Source organism: Podarcis melisellensis (genome assembly GCF_964234715.1).
Source record: "Podarcis melisellensis genome assembly, chromosome: 3".
NCBI lineage: Eukaryota > Metazoa > Chordata > Lepidosauria > Squamata > Lacertidae > Podarcis > Podarcis melisellensis.
The window spans coordinates 84,767,758-84,780,974 of record NC_138530.1 but is presented as its reverse complement, the minus strand read 5'-3'; the positions used below and the strand labels follow the sequence as shown (position 1 = coordinate 84,780,974).

Genomic DNA, 13,217 nt, shown 5'->3' with positions numbered 1-13,217 from the left:
CCATTTACGCATGGTTTATGTCCCAAGCAGTGGCGTAGCGTGGGTTGTCAGCACCCGGGGCAAGGCAAGTAATTTGCGTCCCCTAACCCGTGGATTTGCCCCCCTAACCCTAACCCCCAGATGTTGCGCCCGGTGCGACTGGGCCCCCCTGCACCCCCCACGCTACGCCACTGGTCCCAAGGCACTGTACGTATAAGTGAAATCGCTTATATTTGAAACACAACTGAAAAGGCCTGTGAACATCCAGTTCTGTCCCTTTTTTGTGACGTTTTTGGGTCACTTCTGGGTTTGGGCGATGCACACATATTGAATGCACCTAAAACAGTCGCTGCCTGTATGCAGGGTGTTGGGGGGTGTTAGTTGAAGAAGCAATAAAGATACAGTGGTTATTCAAAATTTATGCAGTATTGTTGTTGGTTTTTTTTTAAAGTAAAGGGGGCGGAGAGCCTAGCTGCGCTTGTCTGCAGGGGCAGAGAGTACCGCATACCACCCTGCAGCAGCGGAGGGTACGCTGCACTTCCCTGCAGTGGCAGAGGGCTTACCACGCCTTTCCCGGGAATTTACAAAGGGGAGGCATATAGTAATAGTAGAGATGAAAAGATATAATGTGTACTTGACTTAAACATTTAAACAATAACCTGGATTATTATCTAAGTGCATCAGCGCTAGAATACTGGTGTTGTATGATATGGGGACAATCAACCTAACTGACTAGTCAAGTGGTTAAAAGGGTCCAGGTTTTTATAGTGAAAGAGTTAATTCTATCTTCAATTTTATACTTGAGGAAGAAAAAAACAACTCATTTGCTAGGAGGTCCAGACGATTGCACCCATGGGACTTCCCTTCTGGAGGAAAGGGGAAGGCAGTTTTCATTTATTTCTCCCTGCAGCCCCGACCATGCTTCCCAAAGAATGTTCTAGACTAGAGGGTTACGGGACCATTTAGAACAATGTGGGTGACATTGGGGGCAAGATGAGAAAATGCCTCTTTTCCCATCTTCCTCCAACAGGAGCTTCTGCTGGACCTCAGTTCCTTCTGCAGTATTAGGAGCCTTTCCGTTTGAGGACAACTGGATACAACCACAGCAGAAAACATCAAAGTGCCTTTGAAAATGTACTGAAAGAAGTTCCCTTAAAAGGAATTTGCTTTAAATGTGGTGTTCCACTAGAATTCCCAAGTCTTGGGAGTGAAATTCATTAAAAAAAAAGCTGCCCCACATCACTGATTGCAGAACAATTCATTTGAAAGTCATAATTGAGCAACAATAAAACTTCAAAGGACAACTTGAATTTTAAAAATTGCTGAACTACAATTTATCAGCAAGTTATTTGTTATTTGTTTAGTACTAAGTCAAAATGTAAAACTTTTCTCCTGTTGCAAGTGTTAATTTTTAACATAGAAAAGCGAGGCAGAAAGTGTGATTGCTGATTACTGCTATTGTGAAAGATCACCGTCCTTGTCTTGTACACATTTGTCTTTCATATAGAAATGTCACACACTGTACCTCTTGCATTTCATGGTATTTTGGCCTCCATTGTTTACAGTTTCTTTAAGTATTTGTCAACAGAGAATTGCACTTAATGCATCTGAAGTGCCTGCTAGTCCATGAAGGCTTATGTCACAATAAATCTGTTGGTCTTTAAGGTGCCACTTTACTCTTATTGTTCATTTCAGTTGTACAACTAAGTAGCCTTTTGTTATGACTCCCTGTTACTTGCTGCTTATAAGCCGACATGCTGTTAATAGGATCAGAAAATAAAAGGCAATGTGGAACTATGGCATTGCAGTAAGAGGTAATAATTATACTTTATGGAAGTAGGAATAAATCAAGCCATTGTATATTACAAAATAAAGATCATCCTTTAAAATACAAAATATTGGAAACCCATATGGTAGCTCAGTACCTTGTATGTAAACTGTAGTTTATTACTTTCAGTCATAAATACTGTCACAAGTCAGACCCTCACTCTTAACACCAGCAGGCAGCAGATTTGAGTTTTCCACTCCTTTGCTGTATAGTTTTGTTGTACTATAGGACTACTGTGAAGTACTCATTAGCTCATTGCTTGAATCTTACACAGGATTTCTTTCCTTTTTTGTCACTTTTCTATTTGAGCTTACCAGGACTTAAGATACAGGAGAAATTTTCTGGCTAGTACTATTAAAATGCACAACAAGTTGAATATATGTTGATTCACTTTAAATTTCTAGCAAATTATCTGAATTACTTAAAGTATGCATGCTGTGATTAGTTCTCCAAATTTTGTGTAATTGGTTTGTAGACTACAAACACAATTTAGTGCAGATTTTAAATTTTGTTTTTATAGAGTGCATATTCTTGGCTCATTTGAAGAGCATGCCAAGTGTGGTGGCAGTCAAACTTTACATGATTTTTAAAATTGCATTTAAATTGGCTTGTATTTTATCTTGTTTATATGTGGGGTGCTTTGAGGATCCTTTTTATTGACTGAAATATGTCATATAAATTTTACATATTTCTTAAAAGTATTTCTATACCACCACATCAAAATATCAGAGTGGTATACAATGTTAAAACAAAAAACACAATCAAAACAATACAGAACTATCATTAAAATGTCTGACTAATAAAAAAAATTAAAAATTAAACAGCTGCAAATGCCTTTGGCATAAAAAAGAGACACCTAAAACTTAAAAGCAAGGGTGACCACTGAATATTTATAGAAATCTTCCGCAGCATGAGACTAACAACATGAAACTCCTGATTTCTCATTGAGGACAGTTGAGTCTCTGTAACATGGGAGACAACTAGTAGCACTGCTGGTTGATCTCATTTTCTGAATAAATTTACATTAAAACCACGTAGGAGGGGTAAGGATTTGGGCATCTGAAGGAGGTGAAGAAGATAAGAGTCATGTGATCCTGTAGTCAACTCATAACTGAAGCCGAGCATGAATTTGCTTATGAATTGAGGAACCACTGGCTGAACATGTCTGTTATGGTTTAACTTGTGAACCACCCTGAGATCTTTGGATGAAGGGCAGTATATAAATGTAATAATAATAATAATAATAATAATAATAATAATAATAATAATAATAGGTGGGGAATCACCATCCTACAGGCCTAACTAATCCCACCAGGTCATTTTGGCCAAGCTTTTCATGTTTTAATAAGACATTCTGTTTTCTGCTGGTTTTAGTATTGCTTTATACCCCCCGCCCGGTATCTTTTCTGTATTTCAGTGTTACTATATTAATCCTTTGTTACACTTCTGTGATATGTATGGGTCACAAAGAACTGGAAATAAAAATAAATACTTGCATCAATTATTTTTGATGGGGTATGTACTTGAATATTGCTCCAGTCCAAGTCCATGCTTCTGTTCTAGCAACTCATGCATGTACGAGTGCTGTGTATGGCTCTCCTTAGCTGAATCCTGAATAAGGAGATGAAAAATGGGTAGAGAGGAAGGATTAAAATAGAAAAGCATGAGATCGCTACCCATACAATCCAAGAAATCCGTTTTTTATTGAAAGGAAGGGCTAACAAAATGATGACACTTACCCCTGAACTTCCAGTAGATGTAGAATTGCCAGGGGCTATAATTTATCATATCAAGGATGTGATTATAGGTGCTTTAAGTGAAATGCTTCCCTCAATGGTTTAGGCAGCTACCCCTGGAAAGATACCCCAAATGGAAGGGATCTTCCCTATCAATGGGTTCTCAAATTGAGCTCACAGAGATAAGGAAAGTTAGAAGGGAGAATATAAGTTTTAAGACAAGAGTGGTCCTGTTGGGCAGTTGTATCAGAACTGGAAGAAAAGCATCCCTGCAGTAGGGACAATCATACAGATGCAGAGCCTCTACTTTAAACAAAGTTCAGTTTGGCTAATCTTCCTGTACCTAATCCATAATGATGTTTCTTGGTGACTGGATTTTAAAAGTAGCTTTAAAAAGTAGCTTTCACGGTGATGCTCATTTAAGCATCATTATGTTAAAGAAAATGAAACGGCACTTCTCTTATGCCCTCCTCTGGCAAAAAGATCTACTACATGGAGGAACAAATTTAGTAACAACATGCCCATCCACATGCCCACAATGGATCCTTTAAAATTAAATGCAGAAGTGTGTGTTTCAACTACATTCAGTTTTGTTTTACAAGTGGCAAGAGAACTGTGGCATAAAATCTAGCAATGATCACTTCAGTTTCACTGTCACACATAATTTTGTTTTTTTACTTTGTGGCTCAGACAAGGATTTAACAGCTGGTCTGTAACTGTCACAGTATAAATAATCTTACTTGGTTTACAAATTGAAAATGTTTCTAATTTTGTGCAACATTAAATTCAACATCATTAATATGAAGACATTGGTTGCAAGGCCATTATTTTGTTATAATGCCCTGTAAACGCTTGCATCATTCTTCTGCATTCACCCTTTTCAAACGGAAGATGATATCTTTATCTCTTCCTGTTGAATGTTTAATCTGATCTAGCAAGGTAATCTCTGCACAGCTAATCTAGGGCGAGAGGAGTAATCTATGGAGTTAGAATAATGGGACTACAGTGGTACCCCGGGTTACAAACACTTCAGGTTACAGACTCCGCTAACCCGGAAGTAGTACCTTGGGTTAAGAACTTTACCTCAGGATGAGAACAGAAATTGCACACTGGCAGCAGCTGGAGGCCCCATTAGGTAAAGCTGTACCTCAGGTTAAGAACAGTTTCAGGTTAAGAATGGACCTCCAGAATGAATTAAGTTCGTAACCAGAGGTACCCCTGTATGCACAGTAGTCATCAAAATTGAGAATAGGATCTTACTTGGAGCTGCCATATGTCCAAAATTTCCTGGACATAGCTGGGATTAGTCCTCCGAAAATGGCGTCCCGGCGCAATTTTTGAAAAGCAGCAAAAATGTCTGGGAAAACCTGGGCATATGGCAGCCCATATCGGAAGTGTTGATTCTTTGGCTACATTCCTAAAAAATAGGTAAGAATTTCATATATATTTTTTGGAGATTTTGCAAGGAAAAAGCTCGACAACTTTGCCCCCCCAAAAAAAACTCTATTCCAGGACACATTATGGTTCGGACAGGTGTCATAGGTCTTGTCATCCAGGCTTCCCTTAACTCTAAACTTCAGTTACTGATAAGTATGTACTCAAACTCTTGCTCTCAGTTACTGGAATACTAGAGTATAAAAAAAATTCTGGGAGGTGACTTGTAGATTGTGTGAACAGTCAGCTGATTCTTGCTACAACTGAACAGATAAATGTCAGTTGACTTTTTTTTTCTGTAGGAACAGGTCCCTTTAATTAGAAGAGTTTCCAAAACTGGTCTTTGGACCATCCGTGGTCTGTGAGCTTCATTTAGGTGGTCTGTGGATTTTTGGTGGAATACAGTGGTACCTTGGTTCTCAAACTTAATCCATTCCAGGAGTCCATTTGACTCCCGAAACCGTTTGAAAATCAAGGTGCGGCTTCCAGTTGGCTGCAGGAGCTTCCTACACCTGCGTCGGACGTCTGTTTCCGAAAAACATTTGCGAACTGGAACACTTTCAGGTTTGCGGTGTTCGGGAGCCGATTTGTTCGACAACTAAGCCATTCGAGAACCAAGGTACCACTGTACAAGGAGACGGCATGTCCATTATATTAAATATTAGCTCAGTTGGGGAGCGTGGTGCTTATAACACCAAGGTCACAGGTTTGATTCCCTGTATGGGTGCATATTCCTGCACTGCAGGGGGTTGGACTAGATGATCCATGGGGTCCTCTCTAAATCTGATTCTATTCATATTGATTTTTAATTGTATTTTATTGCTTCCTTTATTGCTTTTATTTCTTATGTTGTATTTTATTACAGTGGTGCCTCGCAAGACGAAATTAATTCGTTCCGCAAGTCTTTTCGTCTTGCGAGTTTTTCGTCTTGCGAAGCACGGTTTCCCATAGGAATGCATTGAAAATCAATCAATGCGTTCCTATGGAAACCGCCTTCAGACCAGGTCCGGGGACAGTCTGTCCCCCGACCTCTTCTGAAGGCTGGGGGGGCGGACAAGGGCTTTTCTTCCCACCCCCAGCATTTTAAAAAAAAAACCGGGACAGCAGAGGACTTCTCCACTGTCCTGGGTTTTTTTAAAATGCTGGCGGGCGGCAGCGAAGGCTTCGCTGCCGCCCGCCAGCATTTTAAGATCGTCCTGGACCTCTTCTGAAGGCTGGCGGGGGGCAAAAGTCTTTGCTCCCCCCCCCCCCGCCTGCCTTCAAAAGCCGTCGGGAGAGCGGAGAATCGCAGCGCGTTTTTCCGCTCTCCCGGGAAGGCAGGCAGGGGGGAGCAAAGACTTTCGCCCCCCGCCGACCTTCCGAAGAGGTCCAGGACCTCTTCTGAAGGCCGGCGGGGGGCGAAAGTCTTTGCTCCCCCCCACCTGCCTTCAAAAGCCGTCCGGGATAGCGGGAAGCGCTTCCCTGCTATCCCAGACCGCTTTTAAAATGCTGTCGGTGGGGAGCAAAGACTTTCGGCCCCCGCCGGCCTTCCTGGACCTCTTCTGAAGGCCGGAGGGGGGGGGAAGGCTTTGCTCCCCACCGCCAGCATTTAAAAGAGGTCCCCGGAGATTTCCCTAGGGGTTTCTTCTTGCGAAGCAAGCCCATAGGGAAAATCGTCTAGCGAAGCGACGCAAAAACCAAAAACCCTTTCGTCTTGCGGGTTTTTCGTCTTGCGAGGCATTCGTCTTGCGGGGCACCACTGTACATTAAAATTTTAATTCTGGGGAGAAATAGAAGGAATAAAATACAAGTAAAACCATACAGTATCTAGCACAGATGAGGTATGAGAGACTCTGTTGGCAAGTAGGTAATGGCTTTTCCCACCTGCCTTGCCCCATCCTCCAGCCCAAGGAAACTTCAGAAGGGAGTTCCTCCACAGGCAGTATGTGTATGTGTATTTTAATGAGCTGAATAGAGTGAGAGATTATGCGTCATAAACCTAAACTTAATAGTGCTTAGTTTATTTTTTGGTTGCTATTTTGCTAATGTTAATATTTTATAAATTATAAATGCTGTATTGATTTGTTAATCATATAATATGACATTGCTTTTTTAGCTTATTTTTAATTGTTGATTTCTTAATGTTTTATAGATTTCAATTGTTTCACTGATTAATATTTTTATTATTCTATAAGATTTATGCTGTACTTGTGATGTTCTTTTATGTTCTATCTTATTATTATTTATTGTTTGCAAGCTACTTTGGGATTCACTTGGAATGAAAAGTGGCATAGGAATATAATCAATCAAATCAATCAAAATCAATCAAAACTGCGTTGCATTGTAGTTGCTAAAACAGACATAAAAAACTTTTAACAGTCTGCCAAGACAATCAGCATTTTTCAAGTTGTGCATGAGAAAAAGAGTTTGGAAGCTACTGTATTAGAAGAGCACCTCAGGTTTTGAAAAATTGCGTTCCTTAAGATACTGAGTGCTAGATTAATTTAAGCATTTTACTTTCACTGTTCACCTAATTTGTGTATACATATAGTTGATTCAGGTGTTGAAGAAACTTGCAGCACAACTGGATATAACATCTAGAGATCCATGATCAGAACTCTTACTTTTAAAAATAGTTTAATAACAGCCACAGGGAGAAGAATATTTAACCTTTCATTCCGTGCCATTTTCTTAGGGAAAACTGTTTACCTTCAGCTTCTTTTTAGCCTGTGGGGGGTGGGAATCCCACAGCTATGTGTACATTTCTCCCCCCATGAGGCAAATAGTTTTGAGTACATAATTTTCATTTGGAAAACAAGAGGGTGAGGAAAAGGATACACCCCTTTTCCCCAATGACATAGTACTGATGGGATTGCCTTCCTCCTCCATTGTTAATAGTTTAACGAAACGAAAGGAGATATGCTCTCAGACCTCCTGATCTCACAACTTACTTGACCCTCAACCTGTTTGTCAGTCACTTTGCTCCAGTATTAGATCAAGAACAGTATGTCTGTGTGCACGCATGCAAGTACATGCCTAGTTTTCTGAATAATTTGTTGCCTTTAAATTTTACTTTAGTTCCCTGATTTAATTTTGCAGTTCTCATTTATGCCTGCAGCTATATTAGATGAGCATCAGCAAGTGTATTCTGCCAGGGCTATATCCTCTTTGTTTAAGTAACAAATATCTCCAATTTTTGTCATAGTTGTGATTCCTGCCATGTAGAATTCCATAGATGCTCTATCATTACTTCTAGTGTATAATCTGATTTAGCATATATTTTCATTTGTATGAAAGGCTCCCGGCAAGAATACATGTAATGGATGTTATACACACATCCCTTCTCTCTATAGAAATGGGTCAGACAAGTTATTATGAATGCAAATTGAAGGGGTACCTTTGATATTGTTTAAATCATGTCTGACAATATAATTATTTGTGTGTGTGAATCTGGTTTATTGCTAGACTTACTCATTCAGCAGGTAAATAACCATGTCTTCATAAAGACAGCAGCTTTTGGAAAATGATTATAAGAGACCTCATTGTATCCTGCTCCTTTACCCCTGAAAATCAAAATATATCAAAATTAATGCATTTTTTAGCTCTACAAGATTAACATGCAAATGACTAATGGAATTGTTCCATAGGAACTTGATAATTTTGTGCATCTAGAACTGGGCCATTATGTTTAGTCTTTTTCACCAAGAAAGTAAACTGATTATAGATTTACATTTTCCAAGAATTAACGGCAGGTTTGCTTGTTCTCTGCATGGATAAATTAACAGTGCCACTAGGTGGAGCTGTTAATCCAAACAAGTGAAAATTGTCAGTAAGCATTTAGTTTGCTTCCTGTTGAACAGTACTGTATTTTGGAATTATTAGAATACCAGATAAAACTGGCTGTAATGAAGAGCATAAGAGCTATAGGACTCCTGGGATAGGCAAATGTTAAGAAATCTTCTTAACCTGTATCCTTTATTGGAAGAGATATAGTAAGTAGTGGCAGAGCATCCATAGCACATTGGTAGAGCACCTGCTTTTTGAGTCCCAGATCTGAATACTGGCCTTTCCAGGTAGGACTGGGCATGTCCCCTATCTGAAATGCTGGAAAATTGATGCTCGCCAGTGTGGACAATACTGGTCAATGGCCTGAATTGGTATAAGGCAGGTTTCTATGTTCCTAAATAGCATACAAAGAAAGATGCATACTGTTATGGATTTCATCTAATGAATAAAACAACCTATTGAAATGTTGCAGCTGAAAAAAGCCCTCAGTATTGTAAGGGTGAAGTTTACAACAATAATCAAATAGAAATTTGGTACCGATGTTTATGAGAAATTCAGGAAGTGTATAAGTTTATATATGTTGGGAGAATGTGAAAAATGAACTTTGTAGATCCTGATTTTCAGCCATACTATAGAAAGTGGACCCGCTGCTTTAAAATAAAGTCAGTATTGTGAAAAATGAGGTTCAAGACATAGCTGTTGTCCTTAATATATGAAAAAATCAAATATGGCAGAGAGCAGGATTGCCATTTTTAAGGAAGTGAGTATATCTTATGTTGCATTATTCTCCAGCTGTGTGTCTTTAGAAACATTGACAGATGGTTGGCTGTGGCTTTGTATCAAAATAAGACTAAGCTTTTCCTCTGCTTTCTTAGTTGATGTGCTCCCCATAATTGCATAGATGATTACTGCAAAAAAAGACAAACAGATGTTTGAAGTACTGCTTGTTATGCTGAAGTTGTGAGGAAAGGTAAAAAGTGAGACCCATGGGAGATAGCTGTAGCATCCACTCTTGAAGAGAGGATATTTTCAAAATAGATTAGCATATGTAGACTGGAGCAATGATATCTAAACTCTCAATATTTTTGATCATATATGCACATACTGAGGGATGGCTGGAATAAATGTCAAAGCCATCTTTGACTTAGTTGTCAAAGATGTTGGGCTGTGCCGTGAAAGCATATTGTTTGTTCTGATGTTAGTTCTCCATTAAATAGCTCACTGCAGAAACCACAATGACTTTTGAGAAGTATGATTATAATACCCTCATGCAAATCAGAGTATAATTATTCCTGGGCAACCATATCATGACCCAGAATCCCTTCTCTGAAGCTTTTTTTCAGTATGTCTGATACTTTATGATATAATGATTGAGCTGGTACTTTCTCTTTCATCCAATATGTATAAAACAGATGACCTGGGAAAGTGGCTTCTGTGGCTACCTCTCCCACTTAATAATTATTTTCCCCCTCTCATTAAGCCCATGAACATGCAATTTTGGACTTGCCACAGATGTGCTAACTGAGAGTTTCAGAACTTTTAGTAGGCTTCAGAGGTACTCTAACAGTGCAAATGCAAGTCATTTCATGACGGTCAATGACCAGTATCAGGACAAAAAAAAACAATTACAAAATTTAAAAGCTGCAAATGATAATATGATATAAAATTGCATCTTTCTGCCAGTCTCTTGACAAGCAATATTGCTGAACAAAGCTCAAGCTAATCTTAAGCTATTATAAATTGATTCCAACTCATAGCAGAAAAAACAGCTCAAAAAAATCCAACCAGAAACAGAGCAAAATACAGCAGCAGGCAATCCATCAGACTATAACAAAGGGTGAGATGGGAAGCAGGGCCACTTCGTTGTCTTTGATCCAAGACTAGCTATGGCCTGGTTTGCACATTATGGTTTGCAACCATGGCTTAGCATGAATGTGCAAGCTTCTGGAGAGAGATTGCCGCTCCTTTGTTCCTCCCTGGTCATTCTGCTTCTACACTGAGCTAAATCATAGTTTGTCTTAGAATGTCTTCAAACCTAGAGCTCTCCTAGACAAGCCACAAGATGTAAACTGTAGCACAAACCTTGGTAACATCTTTTGGTTAGTTTGGAGAAAGCTAATTACACTCAGCCAAACTTTTTTTCAATCACTGCAAGTGTTTGTGTTTGCTTTTCCTTTCACCGTCCCCATCCCTGTTTTTTCTTTTGAGTCTTTCAGATTGTGAGCCTACTGGCAGGAACTATCTCATTGGTTAGTGACAATTTTTAAGCTGCTCTGGAAGCATATTAGCTGAAAGCTCGCAGGGAAGATTCTTTAAATCAGTGTACTGGCAGATGTTGTCAACTCTCAACAATATGACCAATGGCCATCAATATTGGGAGTTGCTGTACATAACATCTGGAGGGCACCACATTGGCCACCCTTACTTTAATTAAATTTATAAACTTAAGAGTTCTAAAAACTCCCAAACTGCATTGACAGAATTATTATTTGGGGGGGGGGATTCCATTATGAGTGTTTTATTGCTGTACCAGCATAACAAAAAAGAATATAGCCATTACTTAGGATCTTTTCTAGCCCAAATACTAAAGGCTGAGACTAAATAAAAGAGAGTGGCCCACCAGCTGTGACAGTCTTTCATATAAATTACGACTTCTCTGGAAGTAGCTTCGACACAGCAGGCTATAAGTCCTTATGGGGTATAACAAATTTGCTGGGACTTTTCGCCTTCATCATCTTCTCTCCCTTGCAGTAGCATTTGCACCCTTGGAAAGGAGGAAGCTGGATACTATATCTATCTATCCATCCATCTATTTTAGTTTACAAAAATACGTGCATTGTCCCTTTTTTCAAGTTGTGCTTTCTACAGATCAGTTTCATTTGTTGTGAGACATTAGTGTTGCATGTAGTATTAGGTTGGGAAGAAAAGAGGGGGAGGAGGAATGGTGAGTGCGGTGGGCTCAGGTGGTTCTGCTTCTATTCTTCTACTTAGTGTATGTGTGGGTTTTGTGTCAGCGTCACTTGTATGGGTTCTCTTACTATTCGCTTGTTGTATTTCCTTGGTGGTGAGAGAGGTTGGGGTGGCCTAGGGTGTGGTTGGTTGTGTTTGGTTGGCTGTAGTGAGATTTGTTTTTGTGTGTGTATGGATTTTTGCATCAGGTAGCCAGATTGATACATATGCTGTCGATGGATTCTTGTTGTTGACTTGCTGGGCTATGTATGTGATAAAGGGGAACCATACTGGGGTGGAGGCATCTTCTATTTGTCCCCATGTCATTTTCAGTTTATTGGTTAGTTTTTCTAATAAGGCTGTTTCCCATACTATTTGATATCATTAGTCCATGCTTACTCCTGACAGGTCTCTCCAATGTTTGGCTATGATGCTAGCTGGATACTTGTAAAGGCATAAGTCATCCTTACATTTGTTTTTGCGATTTGGGGACTTTCACATGTGGTGCTGACAACATATTTTATCATTGAGTGCATTAGTTGTAAATGTTAAATGAATTAGAAGGATGTTCTTGTTTTTAAATCAAATGTGTACAGTAGTCTAATACATAGGCTTATATTCAAAACATACAGATGGGCAATATAAATAATGATAAAATGCCATGTGAAAACAGTTGGTGTGTGTTATTCTGTCATGAAGTAGCACTGAAAATTTCACGGATCAAGTAAATAAGATCTACCATTTGAATGTGCCTTTTACCTGAGGCAGTTCTACTCAACAAATCTGTTGTTTGGGTTATCATCCCATTACAACTTCCTTTAATTTTCAAAAACATACAAAAATCTTTTGTTAATAAGAGTTCAACTTAACTTTGTTGAGACCATTATGGAATTTAAATCTGTGACGTAAGAAAAGGGCCACATGTGCTTGTGTTTTATCGTGTGAATCAGTTTCCTATGGCACCCCACATTCATGTCATCTTGGGTCAGTGTAGGTGTAACCAGGGGACTATTCCTTATGTTTTGCAGATTGCCTGTTTTCCCTTCTAGCACTAAAATAATTTGGTCAAGCAACCATTCATATAATTTCCACTTACACATCCTACCACACAGTCATAGGGTACTACACTACCCACATTTCACACAATTCTCAATACCCCAAAGACCACCTCTCCCTGTATGAACCAACCTGGACCCTGCAATCATAATTTGAGCCCTTCACATGCCCCCTCCGTGAGAGGCCTGGAGGGCAACAACACGAGAATGGGCTTTTTCTGTGGTGGCTCCCCACTTGTGGAATGCTCTCCCCAGGGATGCTCGCCTGGTGCCGTCATTACATATTTTTAGGCAACAGGCCTTTGGCTAATTAAACAATCTATGGCCTTTTAAACTGGGGGCAGGGGGGATTATTGTTTGTGTTTGTTATTATGGTATGTATTTTTGTGCTTTTATATTGTAAACTGCCCTGTGATCCTCCAGTGAAGGGTGGTATAGAAAATGAATGAATGAATGGAACTGCCCATTTTG

At 39.5% G+C, this 13,217-nt stretch overlaps 1 protein-coding gene across 3 annotated transcripts in view; it reads left to right on the top strand.

Annotated features, from left to right (window-relative positions):
• The window catches only part of SMAP1 (small ArfGAP 1), a 71,356-nt gene that overhangs the window by 19,583 nt on the left and 38,556 nt on the right, over window positions 1-13,217 (top strand). The window lies entirely within an intron of this gene.